Source organism: Oncorhynchus kisutch, linkage group LG16 (genome assembly GCF_002021735.2).
Source record: "Oncorhynchus kisutch isolate 150728-3 linkage group LG16, Okis_V2, whole genome shotgun sequence".
NCBI lineage: Eukaryota > Metazoa > Chordata > Actinopteri > Salmoniformes > Salmonidae > Oncorhynchus > Oncorhynchus kisutch.
Genome location: NC_034189.2, coordinates 8,926,585 through 8,949,368, shown reverse-complemented (window position 1 = coordinate 8,949,368; position 22,784 = coordinate 8,926,585). Strand labels below are relative to the sequence as shown.

General features: G+C 43.1%; 1 protein-coding gene across 1 annotated transcript in view; it reads left to right on the top strand.

The window, feature by feature from the left end:
• Window positions 1-20,329: 20,329 nt before the first annotated feature.
• Window positions 20,330-22,784, top strand: part of LOC109883919 (sodium/calcium exchanger 1) — a gene marked incomplete in the record, with an annotated part of 73,191 nt that continues 70,736 nt past the window's right edge. Inside the window, 1 exon segment of the mRNA XM_031791746.1 lies at window positions 20,330-20,963.

The following is a 22,784-nucleotide window of genomic DNA, read 5'->3' as shown; positions in this document are numbered from 1 at the left end:
CTCCTGTACTCTCCCCATCGTCTCCTTATCAAAACCCATTGGATGAGAAAGCCCGAAGGTCCCTCCCCTGACCTCCTCTTCCAATGGGGTTTGAGAAGGTGAGGAGAGAGGATGTGTGGAGTATGCAATTGAGAAAAGACCAGGGAGAAGTGATTCAGGCAGCTGCAGTAGAGGAGACCTGTGGGAGAAGGGAGGAAGGTAAGGAAGAGGCCTATTGAGAGAACCCTGCAATGCCTCAATATGCCACATGGGGCCTCTAGAAGTGATTATTTTAGAGGATGTAGTTGAATAAAATGACCAGCAGGTGGCGTAGCAAGACAGGAAACACTGATCTTTAGTATCAAGTGGCAACAGCGCTGCTCTGTTATAGCTGGGGAATGAACTGGCTTCCTACACACTGACCCAAGGTCTGTTTTGAGACCTCCCTCCCCGAAGTTTATGGTCAATGTTTTAGAAGAGTAAGCTGATCCTAAATCTGTACCTAAGGATAAGGGAATATTCTACCCCTTAAATTGTATTCTATTTTTGTTACTAACCACTCACTTTTGCATAAGATTACAAAAATATGTAAAAACTGTTATGATTCATGTGGAATATCATAGAGGATTAGGTAATCATAATCTCTCAGGATGAAGACATGTTAGTTCATAGTTGAGTGTGTGAGAGAGACAGAGAGATTAGACCCAACCAAATCATGAGAAAACCAAAAGATAATTACTTGACACATTGGAATGACCCTAAACAGAGAGTACACAGTGGCGCAGCGGTGTAAGGCATCTCAGTGCTAGAGGCGTCACTACGACACCCTGGTTTGATTCCAGACTGTATCACAACCGGCCGGGAGTCACATAGGGTGGCGCACAATTGGCCCAGCGTGGTCCGGATTTGGCCGGTGTAGGCCGTCATTGTAAATAAGAATTTGTTCTTAACTGACTTGCCTAGTTTAAATATAGGTAAAAAACTGTGACTGACCAAAAATTAAGGAAATCTTTTACAATGTACAGACTCAGTGAGTGTAGCCTTGCTATTGAGAAAGGCCGCCGTAGGCAGACCTGGATCTCAAGAGAAGACAGGCTATGTGCACACTGACCACAAAATGAGGTGGAAACTGAGCTGCACTTCTTAACCTCCTGCCAAATGTATGACCATATTAGAGACACATATTTCCCTCAGATTACACAAACCCACAAAGAATTAGAAAACACATACAACTTTGATAAACTCCCATATCTACTGGGTGAAATACCACAGTGTGCCGTCACAGCAGCAAGATATGTGACCTGTTGCCACAAGAAAAGGGCAACCAGTGAAGAACAAACACAACCTATATTTATGTTAATTATTTTCCCTTTTGTACTTTAACCATTTGTACATCGTTACAACACTGTATATTGACATAATATAACATTTGAAATGTCTTTTATTCTTTTGGAACTTCTGTGAGTGTAGTATTTACTGTTCATTTTGATTGTTTATTTAACTTTTGTTTATTATCTATTTCACTTGCTTCAACAATGTAAACATATGTTTCCCATGCCAATAAAGCCCCTTGAATTGAATTGAAATTGAATAGAGAAAGAGAGAGAACAAGAGAGTGAAAGAGCAAGAGGGAAAGAGTGAGGGGGGAAGTAGAGAAACAGAAAGAGAGACAGGGGTAATGAGTTTTAATATGGGTTGTTAACAGAATGACAGAGTACATGAAAGTATCCTGCCCTCTGATGTTCTCTCTCTCTCTCTCTCTCTCTCTCTCTCTCTCTCTCTCTCTCTCTCTCTCTCTGTGGCTGGTAGACATCCCTGTATTTCAGTCCTATACAATTATCAGACATTTATATCCCTACAGAACAGAACTAACCTCGCCCTTCTCCCATACAGCCAATCTCCACTGAAGACCATACAACTATCTCAACACTATACTTAAAAAAGGTTCCTTATTGCAAGGAGAGTCAAACATTACAGTAGACATTACAGAAGAAGAATAACCTCTCTCTCTTCTTCTCTCTCGCAATTTCAATTTAAGGGATTTATTAGCATGGGAAACATTAACATTTCCAAAGCAAGTGAAGTAGATAATAAACAAAAGTGAAATAAACAATAAAAATGAACAGTAAATATTACACTTACAGAAGAATAAATGCATTTCACATGTCATATTATGTCTATATACAGTGTTGTAACGATGTGCAAATAGTTAAAGAACAAAAGGGAAAATAAATAAACATAAATATGGGTTGTATTTACAACGGTGTTTGTTCTTCACTGGTTGCCTTTTTCTTGTGGAAACAGGTCACATTATTTCACTCAAATACAATACATTGGACAGGAGGTTAGGAAGTGCAGCTTAGTTTCCACCTCATTTTGTGGGCAGTGAGCACGTAGCCTGCCTTCTCTTGAGAGCCATGTCTGCCTACGGCGGACTTTCTCAATAGCAAGGCTATGCTCACTGAGTCTGTACATAGTCAAAGCTTTCCTTAAGTTTGGGTCAGTCACAGTGGTCAGGTATTCTGCCACTGTGTACTCTCTGTTTAGGGCCAAATAACATTCTAGTTTGCTCTGTTTCTTTGTTAATTCTTTCCAATGTGTTTTTTCCTGATTTGGTTGGGTCTAATTGAGTTGCTGTCCTGGGGCTCTGTGGGGTGTGTTTGTGTTTGTGAACAGCTTGCTTAGGAGACTCTTTTACAGGTTCATGTCTTCTGCATGCAGAGCCTCAATCTGGTGTTTCTCCTATTTTGTAAATAGCTGGGGCCAGTTGTACTGTTAGAGGGGCCAGTTAGATTAGACGTTATTGTTGTCATATCGTTTTCTTCAAAAGACCATGTTCATAATCATCATCGTTGCCACTGTCTAATAACGGATGTAAAAAAAAAAGAACGATAGCAAAAATGCGTTATGTAAAAATGATTTCAGACTCCACATTTAGGGGGGCCACAAGGGGGTCCAAAATTGTTGTCACAGGGGCACTAACCTCCCCCTCCCCCCCGAGAACCGCTAGTGTCACTGTCAGAGCCCAGGTCTTACAGGATCTGTGCAGAAGATCGAGGTGCTGCTGTCGACCCTCCTTGGTTGGGGACAGAAGCACCAGTTCATCAGCCAACAGACATTTAACCCCTCATGCTCTCGCTCAATAAAAGGCTCAACATGGATGAATGCTGCCAGCCCTATTATCTACACTAATACTATGTTATTAGTCACATGCGCCAAATACAACAGGTGTAGTAGACCTTACAGTGAAATGCTGAATACAACAGGTGTAGTAGACCTCACAGGGAAATTCTGAATACAACAGGTGTAGTAGACCTCACAGGGAAATGCTGAATACAACAGGTGTAGTAGACCTTACAGTGAAATGCTGAATACAACAGGTGTAGTAGACCTCACAGTGAAATGCTGAATACAACAGGTGTAGTAGACCTTACAGTGAAATGCTGAATACAACAGGTGTAGTAGACCTCACAGTGAAATGCTGAATACAACAGGTGTAGTAGACCTCACAGTGAAATGCTGAATACAACAGGTGTAGTAGACCTTACAGTGAAATGCTGAATACAACAGGTGTAGTAGACCTTACAGTGAAATGCTGAATACAACAGGTGTAGTAGACCTTACAGTGAAATGCTGAATACAACAGGTGTAGTAGACCTTACAGTGAAATGCTGAATACAACAGGTGTAGTAGACCTTACAGTGAAATGCTGAATACAACAGGTGTAGTAGACCTTACAGTGAAATGCTGAATACAACAGGTGTAGTAGACCTTACAGTGAAACGCTGAATACAACAGGTGTAGTAGACCTTACAGGGAAATGCTGAATACAACAGGTGTAGTAGACCTTACAGTGAAATGCTGAATACAACAGGTGTAGTAGACCTTACAGTGAAATGCTGAATACAACAGGTGTAGTAGACCTTACAGTGAAATGCCGAATACAACAGGTGTAGTAGACCTTACAGTGAAATGCTGAATACAACAGGTGTAGTAGACCTTACAGTGAAACACAGAATACAACAGGTGTAGTAGACCTTACAGGGAAATGCTGAATACAACAGGTGTAGACCTTACAGTGAAATGCTGAATACAACAGGTGTACTAGACCTTACAGGGAAATGCTGAATACAACAGGTGTACTAGACCTTACAGTGAAATGCTGAATACAACAGGTGTACTAGACCTTACAGGGAAATGCTGAATACAACAGGTGTAGTAGACCTTACAGTGAAATGCCGAATACAACAGGTGTAGTAGACCTTACAGTGAAATGCTGAATACAACAGGTGTAGTAGACCTTACAGTGAAATGCTGAATACAACAGGTGTAGTAGACCTTACAGTGAAACACAGAATACAACAGGTGTAGTAGACCTTACAGGGAAATGCTGAATACAACAGGTGTACTAGACCTTACAGGGAAATGCTGAATACAACAGGTGTACTAGACCTTACAGTGAAATGCTGAATACAACAGGTGTACTAGACCTTACAGGGAAATGCTGAATACAACAGGTGTAGTAGACCTTACAGTGAAATGCCGAATACAACAGGTGTAGTAGACCTTACAGTGAAATGCTGAATACAACAGGTGTAGTAGACCTTACAGTGAAATGCTGAATACAACAGGTGTAGTAGACCTTACAGTGAAATGCTGAATACAACAGGTGTAGTAGACCTCACAGTGAAATGCTGAATACAACAGGTGTAGTAGACCTTACAGTGAAATGCTGAATACAACAGGTGTAGTAGACTTCACAGTGAAATGCTGAATACAACAGGTGTAGTAGACCTTACAGTGAAATGCTGAATACAACAGGTGTAGTAGACCTTACAGTGAAATGCTGAATACAACAGGTGTAGTAGACCTTACAGTGAAATGCTGAATACAACAGGTGTAGTAGACCTTACAGTGAAATGCTGAATACAACAGGTGTAGTAGACCTTACAGTGAAATGCTGAATATAACAGGTGTAGTAGACCTTACAGTGAAATGTTGAATACAACAGGTGTAGTAGACCTTACAGTGAAATGCTGAATACAACAGGTGTAGTAGACCTTACAGTGAAACACAGAATACAACAGGTGTAGTAGACCTTACAGGGAAATGCTGAATACAACAGGTGTAGTAGACCTTACAGTGAAATGCTGAATACAACAGGTGTAGTAGACCTTACAGTGAAATGCTGAATACAACAGGTGTAGTAGACCTTACAGTGAAATGCCGAATACAACAGGTGTAGTAGACCTTACAGTGAAATGCTGAATACAACAGGTGTAGTAGACCTTACAGTGAAATGCTGAATACAACAGGTGTAGTAGACCTTACAGTGAAATGCTGAATACAACAGGTGTAGTAGACCTTACAGTGAAATGCCGAATACAACAGGTGTAGTAGACCTTACAGTGAAATGCTGAATACAACAGGTGTAGTAGACCTTACAGTGAAATGCTGAATACAACAGGTGTAGTAGACCTTACAGTGAAATGCCGAATACAACAGGTGTAGTAGACCTTACAGTGAAATGCTGAATACAACAGGTGTAGTAGACCTTACAGTGAAATGCTGAATACAACAGGTGTAGTAGACCTTACAGTGAAATGCTGAATACAACAGGTGTAGTAGACCTTACAGTGAAATGCTGAATACAACAGGTGTAGTAGACCTTACAGTGAAATGCTGAATACAACAGGTGTACTAGACCTTACAGTGAAATGCTGAATACAACAGGTGTACTAGACCTTACAGTGAAATGCCGAATACAACAGGTGTAGTAGACCTTACAGTGAAATGCTGAATACAACAGGTGTAGTAGACCTTACAGTGAAATGCTGAATACAACAGGTGTAGTAGACCTTACAGTGAAATGCCGAATACAACAGGTGTAGTAGACCTTACAGTGAAATGCTGAATACAACAGGTGTAGTAGACCTTACAGGGAAATGCTGAATACAACAGGTGTAGTAGACCTTACAGGGAAATGCTGAATACAACAGGTGTAGTAGACCTTACAGGGAAATGCTGAATACAACAGGTGTAGTAGACCTTACAGGGAAATGCTGAATACAACAGGTGTAGTAGACCTTACAGGGAAATGCTGAATACAACAGGTGTAGTAGACCTTACAGTGAAATGCTGAATACAACAGGTGTAGTAGACCTTACAGTGAAATGCTGAATACAACAGGTGTAGTAGACCTTACAGTGAAATGCCGAATACAACAGGTGTAGTAGACCTTACAGTGAAATGCTGAATACAACAGGTGTAGTAGACCTTACAGGGAAATGCTGAATACAACAGGTGTAGTAGACCTTACAGGGAAATGCTGAATACAACAGGTGTAGTAGACCTTACAGGGAAATGCTGAATACAACAGGTGTAGTAGACCTTACAGGGAAATGCTGAATACAACAGGTGTAGTAGACCTTACAGGGAAATGCTGAATACAACAGGTGTAGTAGACCTTACAGTGAAATGCTGAATACAACAGGTGTAGTAGACCTTACAGTGAAATGCTGAATACAACAGGTGTAGTAGACCTTACAGGGAAATGCTGAATACAACAGGTGTAGTAGACCTTACAGGGAAATGCTGAATACAACAGGTGTAGTAGACCTTACAGGGAAATGCTGAATACAACAGGTGTAGTAGACCTTACAGGGAAATGCTGAATACAACAGGTGTAGTAGACCTTACAGTGAAATGCCGAATACAACAGGTGTAGTAGACCTTACAGTGAAATGCTGAATACAACAGGTGTAGTAGACCTTACAGTGAAACACAGAATACAACAGGTGTAGTAGACCTTACAGGGAAATGCTGAATACAACAGGTGTAGACCTTACAGGGAAATGCTGAATACAACAGGTGTAGTAGACCTTACAGGGAAATGCTGAATACAACAGGTGTACTAGACCTTACAGGGAAATGCTGAATACAACAGGTGTAGTAGACCTTACAGGGAAATGCTGAATACAACAGGTGTAGGTAGACCTTACAGTGAAATGCTGAATACAACAGGTGTAGTAGACCTTACAGTGAAATGCTGAATACAACAGGTGTAGTAGACCTTACAGTGAAACACAGAATACAACAGGTGTAGTAGACCTTACAGTGAAATGCTGAATACAACAGGTGTAGTAGACCTTACAGTGAAATGCTGAATACAACAGGTGTAGTAGACCTTACAGTGAAACACAGAATACAACAGGTGTAGTAGACCTTACAGTGAAATGCTGAATACAACAGGTGTAGTAGACCTTACAGTGAAATGCTGAATACAACAGGTGTAGTAGACCTTACAGTGAAATGCTGAATACAACAGGTGTAGTAGACCTTACAGTGAAATGCTGAATACAACAGGTGTAGTAGACCTTACAGTGAAATGCCGAATACAACAGGTGTAGTAGACCTTACAGTGAAATGCTGAATACAACAGGTGTAGTAGACCTTACAGTGAAATGCCGAATACAACAGGTGTAGTAGACCTTACAGTGAAATGCTGAATACAACAGGTGTAGTAGACCTTACAGGGAAATGCTGAATACAACAGGTGTAGTAGACCTTACAGGGAAATGCTGAATACAACAGGTGTAGTAGACCTTACAGGGAAATGCTGAATACAACAGGTGTAGTAGACCTTACAGGGAAATGCTGAATACAACAGGTGTAGTAGACCTTACAGGGAAATGCTGAATACAACAGGTGTAGTAGACCTTACAGTGAAATGCTGAATACAACAGGTGTAGTAGACCTTACAGTGAAATGCTGAATACAACAGGTGTAGTAGACCTTACAGGGAAATGCTGAATACAACAGGTGTAGTAGACCTTACAGGGAAATGCTGAATACAACAGGTGTAGTAGACCTTACAGGGAAATGCTGAATACAACAGGTGTAGTAGACCTTACAGGGAAATGCTGAATACAACAGGTGTAGTAGACCTTACAGTGAAATGCCGAATACAACAGGTGTAGTAGACCTTACAGTGAAATGCTGAATACAACAGGTGTAGTAGACCTTACAGTGAAACACAGAATACAACAGGTGTAGTAGACCTTACAGGGAAATGCTGAATACAACAGGTGTAGACCTTACAGGGAAATGCTGAATACAACAGGTGTAGTAGACCTTACAGGGAAATGCTGAATACAACAGGTGTACTAGACCTTACAGGGAAATGCTGAATACAACAGGTGTAGTAGACCTTACAGGGAAATGCTGAATACAACAGGTGTAGGTAGACCTTACAGTGAAATGCTGAATACAACAGGTGTAGTAGACCTTACAGTGAAATGCTGAATACAACAGGTGTAGTAGACCTTACAGTGAAACACAGAATACAACAGGTGTAGTAGACCTTACAGTGAAATGCTGAATACAACAGGTGTAGTAGACCTTACAGTGAAATGCTGAATACAACAGGTGTAGTAGACCTTACAGTGAAACACAGAATACAACAGGTGTAGTAGACCTTACAGTGAAATGCTGAATACAACAGGTGTAGTAGACCTTACAGTGAAATGCTGAATACAACAGGTGTAGTAGACCTTACAGTGAAATGCTTACTTACAAGCCCTTAACCGACAATGCAGTTTTAAGAAAAATACACAAAAAAAATTAAAATAAAAGTAACAAATAATTATAGAGTTATAGAGCATTAAAATAACAATAGCTATATACAGGGGGTACCTGTGCAGAGTCAATGTGAAGGCTATATACAGGGTGTACCTGTGCAGAGTCAATGTGGAGGCTATATACAGGTGGTACCTGTGCAGAGTCAATGTGGAGGCTATATACAGGGTGTACCTGTGCAGAGTCAATGTGGAGGCTATATACAGGGTGTACCTGTGCAGAGTCAATGTGGAGGCTATATACAGGGTGTACCTGTGCAGAGTCAATGTGGAGGCTATATACAGGGTGTACCTGTGCAGAGTCAATGTGGAGGCTATATACAGGGTGTACCTGTGCAGAGTCAATGTGGAGGCTATATACAGGGTGTACCTGTGCAGAGTCAATGTGGGGGCTATATACAGGGTGTACCTGTGCAGAGTCAATGTGGAGGCTATATACAGGGTGTACCTGTGCAGAGTCAATGTGGGGGCTATATACAGGGTGTACCTGTGCAGAGTCAATGTGGAGGCTATATACAGGGGGTACCGGTACAGAGTCAATGTGGAGGCTATATACAGGGTGTACCTGTGCAGAGTCAATGTGGAGGCTATATACAGGGTGTACCTGTGCAGAGTCAATGTGGAGGCTATATACAGGGTGTACCTGTGCAGAGTCAATGTGGGGGCTATATACAGGGTGTACCTGTGCAGAGTAAATGTGTGGGCTATATACAGGGTGTACCTGTGCAGAGTCAATGTGGGGGCTATATACAGGGTGTACCTGTGCAGAGTCAATGTGGGGGCTATATACAGGGTGTACCGGTACAGAGTCAATGTGTGGGCTATATACAGGGTGTACCTGTGCAGAGTCAATGTGGGGGCTATATACAGGGTGTACCTGTGCAGAGTCAATGTGGGGGCTATATACAGGGTGTACCTGTGCAGAGTCAATGTGGGGGCTATATACAGGTGGTACCAGTACAGAGTCAATGTGGGGGCTATATACAGGGTGTACCTGTGCAGAGTCAATGTGGAGGCTATATACAGGGTGTACCTGTGCAGAGTCAATGTGGAGGCTATATACAGGGTGTACCTGTGCAGAGTCAATGTGGGGGCTATATACAGGGTGTACCTGTGCAGAGTCAATGTGGGGGCTATATACAGGGTGTACCTGTGCAGAGTCAATGTGTGGGCTATATACAGGGTGTACCTGTGCAGAGTCAATGTGGGGGCTATATACAGGGTGTACCTGTGCAGAGTCAATGTGGGGGCTATATACAGGGTGTACCGGTACAGAGTCAATGTGTGGGCTATATACAGGGTGTACCTGTGCAGAGTCAATGTGGGGGCTATATACAGGGTGTACCTGTGCAGAGTCAATGTGGGGGCTATATACAGGGTGTACCTGTGCAGAGTCAATGTGGGGGCTATATACAGGGTGTACCTGTGCAGAGTCAATGTGGGGGCTATATACAGGGTGTACCTGTGCAGAGTCAATGTGGGGGCTATATACAGGGTGTACCTGTGCAGAGTCAATGTGGGGGCTATATACAGGGTGTACCTGTGCAGAGTCAATGTGGGGGCTATATACAGGGTGTACCTGTGCAGAGTCAATGTGGGGGCTATATACAGGGTGTACCGGTACAGAGTCAATGTGTGGGCTATATACAGGGGGTACCTGTGCAGAGTCAATGTGGGGGCTATATACAGGGGGTACCTGTGCAGAGTCAATGTGGAGGCTATATACAGGGTGTACCTGTGCAGAGTCAATGTGGGGGCTATATACAGGGTGTACCTGTGCAGAGTCAATGTGGGGGCTATATACAGGGTGTACCTGTGCAGAGTCAATGTGGGGGCTATATACAGGGTGTACCTGTGCAGAGTCAATGTGTGGGCTATATACAGGGTGTACCTGTGCAGAGTCAATGTGGGGGCTATATACAGGGTGTACCTGTGCAGAGTCAATGTGGGGGCTATATACAGGGTGTACCTGTGCAGAGTCAATGTGGGGGCTATATACAGGGTGTACCTGTGCAGAGTCAATGTGGGGGCTATATACAGGGTGTACCTGTGCAGAGTCAATGTGGGGGCTATATACAGGGTGTACCTGTGCAGAGTCAATGTGGGGGCTATATACAGGGTGTACCTGTGCAGAGTCAATGTGGGGGCTATATACAGGGTGTACCGGTACAGAGTCAATGTGTGGGCTATATACAGGGGGTACCTGTGCAGAGTCAATGTGGGGGCTATATACAGGGGGGTACCTGTGCAGAGTCAATGTGTGGGGGCACCGGTGTCGAGGTAATTATGTACATGTAGGTAGAGTTATTAAAGTGACTATGCAGAGATAATAACAGAGAGTAGCAGCAGCGTGGAAGGGGGGGCGGGGGCAATGCAAAAAGTCTGGGTAGCTATTTGATTGGATGTTCAGGAGTCTTTTGGCTTGGGGGTAGAAGCTATTTAGAAGCCTCTTGGACCTAGACTTTGCGCTCCGGTACCGCTTGCCGTGCGGTAGCAGAAAGAACAGTCTATGACTTGGGTGGCTGGAGTATTTGACAATTTTTATGGCCTTCCTCTGACACCGCCTGGTATTTTAAATTTTTAATTTGACCTTTATTTAACCAGGCAAGTCAGTTAAGAACAAATTCTTATTTTCAATGAAGGCCTAGGAACAGTGGGTTAACTGCCTGTTCAGGGGCAGAACGACAGATTTGTACCTTGTCAGCTCGGGGGTTTGAACTCGCAACCTTCCGGTTACTAGTCCAACGCTCTAACCACTAGGCTACGCTGCCCCAGAGGTCCTGGATGGCAAGAAGCTTTGCCCCGGTGATGTACTGGACCGTACACACTACCCTCTGTAGTGCCTTGCGGTCGGAGGCCGAGCAGTTGCCATACCAGGAAGTGATGCAAACCAGGAAGTGATGCAAACCGTCAGGGTGTTGTTGATGGTGCAGCTGTAACCTTTTGAGGATCTGAGGACCCATGCCGAATCTTTTCAGTCCCCTGAAAACATTACTACTACTACCATCATCACTGCTACTACTACCACCATCATTACTACAACTACCATCATCACTACTACTACCACCATCATTACTACAACTACCATCATCACTACTACTACCACCATCATCACTACTACTACTACCATCATCATTACTACTACCATCATTACTACAACTACCATCATTACTACAACTACCATCATTACTACTACCACCATCACTACTACTACTACCATCATCATTACTACTACCATCGTTACTACAACTACCATCATTACTACTACCATCATCACTGCTACTACTACCATCATCATTTCTACTACCATCATTACTACAACTACCATCATTGCTACTACTACCATCATCATCACTACTACTACCATCATCAATACTACTACCATCATCATTACTACAACTACCATCATCATTACTACTACTACTATCATCATTATTACTACTACCATCATCATTATTATTACTACCATCATCATTACTACTACTACCATCATCATTACTACAACTACCATCATTATTACTACAACTACCATCATTATTACTACAACTACCATCATCAGGACTACAACTACCATCATTATTACTACAACTACCATCATTATTACTACAACTACCATCATCAGGACTACAACTACCATCATTATTACTACAACTACCATCACCAGGTCTACAACTACCATCATCAGGTCTACAACTACCATCATTATTGCTACAACTACCATCATCAGGTCTACAACTACCATCATTATTACTACAACTACCATCATCAGGTCTACAACTACCATCATTATTACTACAACTACCATCATCAGGTCTACAACTACCATCATTATTACTACAACTACCATCATCAGGACTACAACTACTACAACTACCATCATCAGGACTACAACTACCATCATCATTACTACAACTACCATCATCATTACTACTACTACCATCATTATTACTACAACTACCATCATTACTACTACAACTACTATCGTCATTACTACTACTACCATCATCATTACTACAACTACCATCATCATTACTACAACTACCATCATCATTAATACTACTACTACAACTACCATCATCAGGACTACAACTACCATCATTATTACTACAACTACCATCATTACTACTACTACCATCATAATTACTACAACTACCGTCATCATTACTACTACCATCATCATTACTACTACCATCATTACTACAACTACCATCATCATTACTACTACTACCATCATCATCATTACTACTACCATCATCATTACTACAACTACCATCATTATTACTACAACTACCATCATCATTACTACAACTACCATCATCATTACTACTACTACCATCATCACTACTACTACTACCATCATCATTTCTACTACCATCATTACTACAACTACCATCATCATTACTACTACTACCATCATCATCATTACTACTACCATCATCATTACTACTACTACCATCATCATTACTACAACTACCATCATCATTACTACTACTACCATCATCATTACTACTACTACCATCATCATTACTACTACTACCATCATCATTACTACAACTACCATCATCATTACTACTACTACCATCATCATTACTACTACTACCATCATCATCATTACTACTACCATCATCATTACTACTACTACCATCATCATTACTACTACTACCATCATCATTACTACTACTACCATTATCATTACTACTACTACCATCATCATTACTACAACGACCATCATCACTACTACAACTAACATCATCATTACTACTACTACCATCATCATTACTACTACTACTACAACTACCATCATCAGGACTACAACTAACATCATAATTACTACTACTACCATCATAATTACTACTACTACCATCATCATTACTACTACCATCATCAATACTTCTACTTCTCCCTCTTTCTCTCTGTCTCTCTGTCCCATCTGTTTCTCTCTCCTACATTTCACCCTCTTTACCTGACAACTTACCTTAAAAGTAGATAAAAGTACTTATATTTAGACATATATTTACTATATTTAATTAGGGGATGTTATTTAGTTAGAAGATACTTTAAAACTTCACTATATTTAGTGGAAGTTAGTTATAACAGAGAAGAAAACACTATATTTATGTTAGTTAGTTATAACATATAATATAATGTATAATATAATGTTAATGTTAGTTATAACAGAGTGGAAAACTGTACAGTACACTGCTCTTCTCTCTGAGTGGGTATGTTCCTGGAAGGAACCCTGTGATTCTGGGTTAGAGTCACTCTTACCACATCAGAGAGATTCAATTGGGTCATATGATGATAGAAAGCCTGATGGTGGTCTCCGCCCTTTTTTAGAGCTCCTCCAACATGGACAACTCTTCTTGGCCCAGCAAGAACACTGCTCAGTTCTTCTCAAATGCGTTTAATCCACACATTAGCCTGACAGTAGCGAGAGAGTCCTGACAGTAGTATTCTAACCTTACATCACCTCTTGTTTTGTTTACACACTGTTGCCTTTTAAGTGAAATGAAAGACAAGTATCAGATAGTACTGTTAGACTTCGTGATACACAGTTGCATCGACCCAGATTGTACCGCTAGACTCTCAGTAGAAACTCTCCGTAGAACAGCATGTTTACTGCGGTAATATGTAAAATATAGTGTTCCCTAGATGTTTACTAGAGTAAATTGCAAAGTGCTTTGTAGTCACAGAATAGGGCCACGCCTGTCCTCCCGTCCTCCCGTCCTTCCGTCCTTCCGTCCTCCCAATCTTTCCGTCCTCCCGTCCTCCTAATCCTTCCGTCCTCCCGTCCTCCCGTCCTCCCAATCCTTCCGTCCTTCCGTTCTCCCAATCCTTCCGTCCTCCCGTCCTCCCGTCCTTCCGTCCTCCCAATCCTTCCGTCCTTCCGTCCTCCCGTCCTCCCTTCCTTCCGTCCTCCCGTCCTTCCGTCCTCCCGTCCTCCCGTCCTCCAGTCCTCCCGTCCTCCCGTCCTTCCGTCCTCCAGTCCTCCAGTCCTCCCGTCCTTCCGTCTTCCCGTCCTCCAGTCCTCCCGTCCTTCCGTCCTTCCGTCATCCAGGCCTCCCGTCCTACCGTCCTCCCCGTCCTCCCGTCCTCCCGTCCTTCCGTCCTCCAGTTCTTCCGTCCTCCCGTCCTCCAGTCCTCCCGTCCTTCCGTCGGAATCTCTGTGAGAGTACATGGTTATTACACCCTGTACCACTCCCTTCCCCATGGTCCATACAGCTGTTATGATACCATGTTCCCTCTCCTCCTCTTCTCTTCAGTCCTGCCCTGTCATAGCAGACCACCGGGTTCTCTTCTCTCCTGGCTTTTCATGTGGTTGTGTCCTACGTGTGTGCGTGTGTGTGTTTCATGCAGTGGTGTGTCTACATGTGTGTATCATGTGTCCTACTGGGTGTGTGTACAGTGGGTTGGTAATGACCGGTGCTGCTACTGTAATAAATAGGTCTAGTGGAGTTATATTACAGGGAATAAGGACCGTTTTAGAGTGGGGAAACAGCTGCACTATACATGGTGTGTTGCTTTTCAAACCTTCTCCTGTCAAACGGAGAAAGACAAGAGGCACAGACAAGGTGGTTCCTTATAGATGGCTGTCTTATACAGCCAGCCATACTGCAGCACATCCTGTGTTCTAAGAAACAAGAGAGAGTGTGTGTGTGTTATGTGTGTGTGTGTGTGTGACAGGGAACCCTGTGTGCGTGTGTCACCGATCCCATTCCCCTGAGCTGAGTCATCAATTTACGTGATTGGTTCCCATCCGCTGATTAATCAACCGCTCCATTAATGATTTGATCAATCAATAACGGGACTGGGAGGTGTCTCTGGTGCGTGTGTGTGTGTGTGTGTGTGTGTGTTGATATTATCACAACTGTGTGTTACGTCATCTATTAAATGTCCCATACTTCCAAACGCACAGACATAATATTCATATCTTCAGAGAAACATTTTATTTCTCTCTTGTTTCTATGGCGACTGTAGAGATTCCGCCCAAGAGATTACAAAACTAGGGCCTCCATCCTTTCACTGCACCCATTGGTGTATGTTTTGTGGTTACCATAGGTGCTCATGTTATCCATAAGGTCAATAGGCTATCTTCCTTCACAGCATGTTCTTTAATCAGAAGCTCCTTTCACTGTAATGGCAGCCTCAGTGTTGGTGGAGTTCATTAACAGCTCCTTTCACTGTAATGGAAGCCTCAGTGTTGGTGGAGTTCATTAACAGCTCCTTTCACTGTAATGGAAGCCTCAGTGTTGGTGGAGTTCATTAACAGCTCCTTTCACTGTAATGGAAGCCTCAGTGTTGGTGGAGTTCATTAACAGCTCCTTTCACTGTAATGGAAGCCTCAGTGTTGGTGGAGTTCATTAACAGCTCCTTTCACTGTAATGGCAGCCTCAGTGTTGGTGGAGTTCATTAACAGCTCCTTTCACCGTAATGGCAGCCTCAGTGTTGGTGGAGTTCATTAATAGCTCCTTTCACTGTAATGGCAGCCTCAGTGTTGGTGGTGTTCATTAACATGGCTGCAATCCCGTTAACGGGAGCGATATGACAACAGCCAGTGAAAGAGCAGGGCGCCAATTTCAAAACATCAAAAGTCTCATAATTAAAATTCCTCAAACATACATGTATCTCATACCATTTTAAAGCTAATCTTGTTGTTAATTCCACCACAGTGTCCGATTTCAAATATGCTTTACAGCAAAAGCACAATAAACGATTATGTTAGGTAACCACATAGCCACAGAAAAACACAGCCATTTTTTTTCCAGCCAAAGAGAGTAGTTTCAAAAAGCACAAATAGAGATAAAATTAATCACTAACCTTTGATGATCTTCATCAGATGACACGCATAGGACTTTATGTTACACAATACATGTATGTTTTGTTTGATAAAGTTCATATTTATCAAAATATGAGTTTACATTGACGCGTTACATTCACTAGTTCCAAAAACATCCAGTGATTTTGCATAGCCACATCATTCAACAGAAATACTCATCATAAATGTAGATCATAATACAAGTTATACACATGGAATTATAGATATACCTCTCCTTAATGCAATCGCTGTGCCTGATTTTTTAAAAACTTTAGAATTAGTCACAATAGCCGCCATGTTAACGTCAACATAAACAAGAAATGACATGATAAATATTCCCTTACCTTTGATGATCTACATCAGAAAGCACTCCAGGAATCCCAGGTCCACAATAAATGTTTGTTTGTTCGATAATGTCAGTTATTTATGTCCAAATACCTTCTTTTGTTAGCGTGTTTGGTATACATATCCAAACGCTCATTCTGGTCAGCGTTATGTCGGACAAAAAGTTATAGTACAGGTTGAAGACACATTTCAAACTAAGTACAGAATCAATCATTAGGATGTTTTTAACATATAGCTTCAATAAAGTTCCAACCGGAGTATTCCTTTGTGTTTACATGAGCAATGGAACGAAGGTGGATACCATGAGGAATGGAACGCAAGTGGATACCATGAGGAATGGAACGAAGGTGGATAACATGAGGAATGGAACGCAGGTGGATACCATGAGGAATGGAACGCAGGTGGATACCATGAGGAATGGAACGCAGGTGGATACCATGAGGAATGGAACGCAAGTGGCTACCATGAGGAAAGGAACGCAGGTGGATACCATGAGGAATGGAACGCAGGTGGATACCATGAGGAACGGAACGCAGGTGGATACCATGAGCAATGGAACACAAGTGGATACCATGAGGAATGGAACGCAAGTGGATACCATGAGGAATGGAACGCAGGTGGATACCATGAGGAATGGAACGCAGGTGGATACCATGAGCAATGGAACGCAAGTGGATACCATGAGGAATGGAACGCAAGTGGATACCATGAGGAATGGAACGCAGGTGGATACCATGAGGAATGGAACGCAGGTGGATACCATGAGGAATGGACGCAGTGGATACCATGAGGAATGGAACGCAAGTGGATACCATGAGGAATGGAACGCAAGTGGATACCATGAGGAATGGAACACAGGTGGATACCATGAGGAACGGAACGCAGGTGGATACCATGAGGAATGGAACGCAGGTGGAAACCATGAGGAATGGAACGCAGGTGGATACCATGAGGAATGGAACGCAGGTGGATACCATGATCAATGGAACGCAGGTGGATACCATGAGGAATGGAACGCAAGTGGATACCATGAGGAATGGAACGCAGGTGGATACCATGAGGAACGGAACGCAGGTGGACACCATGAGGAACGGAACGCAGGTGGATACCATGAGGAATGGAACCCAGGTGGATACCATGAGGAATGGAACGCAGGTGGATACCATGAGGAATGGAACGCAGGTGGATACCATGAGCAATGGAACGCAGGTGGATACCATGAGGAATGGAACGCAAGTGGATACCATGAGGAATGGAACGCAGGTGGATACCATGAGGAACGGAACGCAGGTGGATACCATGAGCAATGGAACACAAGTGGATACCATGAGGAATGGAACGCAAGTGGATACCATGAGGAATGGAACGCAGGTGGATACCATGAGGAATGGAACGCAGGTGGATACCATGAGGAATGGAACGCAGGTGGATACCATGAGGAACGGAACGCAGGTGGATACCATGAGGAATGGAACACAGGTGGATACCATGAGGAATGGAACACAGGTGGATACCATGAGGAATGGAACGCAGGTGGATACCATGAGGAACGGAACGCAGGTGGATACCATGAGGAACGGAACGCAGGTGGATACCATGAGGAACGGAACGCAGGTGGATACCATGAGGAATGGAACGCAGGTGGATACCATGAGGAATGGAACGCAGGTGGATACCATGAGGAACGGAACACAGGTGGATACCATGAGGAATGGAACGCAAGTGGATACCATGAGGAATGGAACGCAAGTGGATACCATGAGGAATGGAACGCAAGTGGATACCATGAGGAATGCGCGAGATCATAAAATGGCTGACTGCCGGACACCTGAGAGATTCTGCTCTCATTCAGTCCCACAACACAGCAGAGGTCTCATTCAAATTTCTATAGATGGTTGACATCTAGTGGAACCCCTAGGCAGTGCAACATCATTAATATCTCAAGGGGATTTCATTGGGGACTGTGGTGAATACACACAAAGCTCAGATTTCTCACTTCCTGTTTTGATTTCTTCTCAGGTTTTTGCCTGCCATATGAGTTCTGCTATACTCACAGACATCATTCAAACAGTTTTAGAAACTTTAGAGTGTTTTCTATCCAATACTAATAATAATATGCATATATTAGCAACTGAGACTGAGGAGCAGGCCGTTTACTTTGGGCAACTTATTCATCCAAGCTACTCAATACTGCCCCCCAGCCATAAGAAGTTAACAGCTCCTTTCACTGTAATGGCAGCCTCAGTGTTGGTGGAGTTCATTAACAGCTCCTTTCACTGTAACACATTAATAATGAATTCCATTAAAGACCATATTCATACATTCCCTGAATGAGTGAACGAGAGAGTGAGAGAGTGAGAGTGAGAGAGAGTGTGTGTATGTGTATGTGTGTGTGAGAATGGTATGACTTGTCCTGATGAACTGTCTGATAGATGGGTGGCCTCTCTCTCTCTGTTCCTCTCTCTCTCTCTCTGTTTCTCTCTCTCTCTGTTTCTCTCTCTCTCTCTCTCTCTCTCTCTCTCTCAGCCTTTTCTCAGCCTTTCTCTATCTGCCTCTCTCAGCCTCTGTCAGCCTTTCTCTCTCTCTCAGCCTCTCTCTCTCTCAGCCATCTCTCTCTCTGCCTCTCTATCAGCCCCTCTCTCTCTGCTATGCTCTCTCTCTCTCTGTCTCACTCTTCCTCTCTCTCAGCCTCCCTATTTCTGCCTCTCTCAGCCTCTCTCTCTCTCTCAGCCTCTCTTTCTCTCTCTCACTTCCTCTCTTTCAATCTGTCCCTATCTCACTCTCATTCTCTCTCTGCCTCTATTCAATTCAAAGGGCTCTATTGGCATGGGAAACCTGTTTACACTGACAAAGTAAGTGAATTAGATAATACAAAATGTTATTTCATGTATATATACAGTGTTGTAATGTTCTAATGATGTGCAAATAGTTAATGTACAAAAGGGAAATAAAATAAACAAATATAGGTTGTATTTACAATGGTGTTTGTTCTTCACTGGTTGCCCTTTTCTTGTGGCAACAGGTCACAAATATTGCTGCTGTGATGTCACACTGTGGCATTTCACCCAGTAGATATGGGGGTTCATTAAAATGTGATTTGTTTTGGATTTCTTTGTGTATCTGTGTAATCTGAGGGAAATATATGTCTCTAATATGGTCATACATTTGGCAGGAGCTTAGGAAGTGCAAAATGAGGGCAGTGTGCACAGCCTGACTTCTCTCTCTCTCCATCTCACCCTCCCTCTCCTTCTCTCCCTCTCCCTCTCCCTCTCCCTCTCCCTCTCCCTCTCCCTCTCCCTCTCCCTCTCCCTCTCCCTCTCCCTCTCCCTCTCCCTCTCCCTCTCCCTCTCCCTCTCCCTCTCCCTCTCCCTCTCTAGCTATAGCTCCTCTTCTTTATGCAGCTGAGCTCAACCAACCTCTCTCGCTACCGCACGTACGCGCATACACACACACACACACACACACTACACTCCGCCCTCAACATCTCCCTCTCTCATTCTCAATTCCTCATCCCCCCCCCCCCCCCCCTCTCTCTCTCTCTGACATTGAGAGAGACTGCGATCCCGTGAGAGTGTGCGAGTGTGTTTGGTTTCGGAAGGGAGTGGAAAGCCCTCCGCGACACAGTGTCACTCATATAATGTGCCACAGGGAGGGGACAGGGGAGAGAGAGAGCGAGGGTTCGTATCGGTTGTGGCTACAGAACACTGGGAAAAAGGCAATGCACGCGCGCACCGTCGCCTAGGCTACCGTCGGTGCCGTTATCTAGCCTTCTGAATGAAGGATTGAAGCTGAAGATTCCCAAAGGTTTTCCTCCCGGAGAAAACAGAAACAATATTTGTTTGTTTTTTCTCTCTCTCTCTGTCTCTCTCTCTTTCTCGCTCCTCCATCCTTCTTTCAGGTCTCTGAGGATGTGTCAGAACTGAGCTGTCTGTCATTGAGAAGAAGCTGATATATGAAAATCAGAGCTGGTGTCAGAAGTTGACAAGCCAGAGGACACGGATATTGAAAGACACAACGCTAAGACCAATGTGATGTCTGCCTAAAGTAACCTTACACAACGAAGCGGATCGTAAAGACCGAGACCGGAATCCTCATCGCCACGAGACCTGCGGTGACCAGCGGATCACAGGTGCAAGCACTCGTACACCGGAGAGAAACGAGACGTCGCTGGAGGAATACGGTTTCAAGTGAGTCACGGGTTATAAGCTCCTAACCCCGCTGTTGGTTTACGGTTATTGTTCCATTATTATCCCTGTACGGTAGAACCGGGATGTGATTAGGGTCAGGCACCACGAGGTGATGAACACCTAGGCTACACACCGGGACCCGTTAACCGTCAGGGTACGTAATATTTTTGATGTGTGAGCCTCAGCAGTTCGTTAATTGATTAATACTAATTATTTAAATATGGCAAGATCTGTTACTGTGATGATGGTAACACACACACACACACACACACACACACACACATACACACACACACACACACACACACACACACACATACACACACACACACACACACACACTATGATGGTTGATATAGGCTACAAATAATTAACAAAGGATATGGCGTGTGATAAATTATTCACGGATCAAGCTGTCATGAAAAACATGACCAGTTAAATGAATCAACGTCAGATATTTCTAGGCGCTTTATAGTTTACAAATAGACTATAGCTTTTTGTCCTGCTGGTTTGTAAGACTAGAGAAATAGGCTACGTAGCCTATAGTTTACAAATGCACGTAGGCTTATATGGTTGTAGGCTATATGAAAATAGCCTATATAAATTTATTACTTAACAACATAAGTGCCTTTGATTAATAATAATTTACACGCACTGTGATCGTGTTCTTTCCTGGTTTGTCATAGTAAAATAAACACAATTGGAGGTAGATTGAAATAGATAATAATTGACGAAGCTAATTGATTGAATTGTATTTTTTATTTTATTTTTATCGTTTTTTTCCCACAAATACTCAACGCGCCAATCATGATATTCTCATTGTAGTCTAAATATCTGCCTGCTAATCTCTGATTGTCAATAATGTCACCAGACGGTAGACCGGGAGACGAATCAGTAACCTACATTTCCCGTCTAAATTTGGCGCTACACTAATCTGGTTATTTCGGTTTACCGGGAGAACACCTTCGCAACCCCCTTAGCCTTTAACACCCGGGCTTTCCCCTTGTTTACGGATTAGGGCCTACCGAAAGTGTTTTCCGGTTGGTGGAGGAAGGCTGAGGGAAAAGCCCTCTGGAATGGCTGACCTTCCTGCCCTCCACCTCCACCCCCGCGGTGTAGTCACTGCAGAGCAGGGAAATTACTCCCCAGGGCAGCAGTCTGTCTGCTGAACGGAAGAAAGACAGGCACCTGTTACACTAATCCGGTTCTTCTGTCTGTTGATCACAGTACAGCACGGAGTGTGAGGGCGAGTGATGCATGACAATGACTAACGGTTAGTTATGTGAAACAACTGCGTCTGCGTAGACTATTTCCTGAAGAGATTTTAACGAGTTTAGATTATACCACAATGCTAAAATGCACTGTAGTGGCACAATCACAACTATGTAACTGATATCCACAATATCACGGATGAAAATCTCCACATAACCTTATCCAATAAGCAGGGTGCTGTGTGTGTGTGTGTCATGTCTGTCCCTTGTGCATACCATTAGACTAAAATGTCTTTAAATTCTAAATTCAACTCTATTTTCCATTTGTCCATCAGTGAACAAGCAGTGTACCATTTGGGAGGCAGACTGTAAAAAAGGCTTTATGCAGAGGGATTTGTCTTGATATGGTCCAGATTTCACAGTGAAGTAAATTTTTTCTGAGGATGTTGTTGTTGTTGTTGACGACAAATGACATCAGAGCTGTTTGGAGTCAGATTGTGGAAATCGAGCAACTGTCAAAAATGGCATCTGAAGACATGCAACCCAAACACCTCTCTCTCTCTTCTCTCTCTCTCTCTCTCTCTCTCTCTCTCCTCTCTCTCTCCCTCTC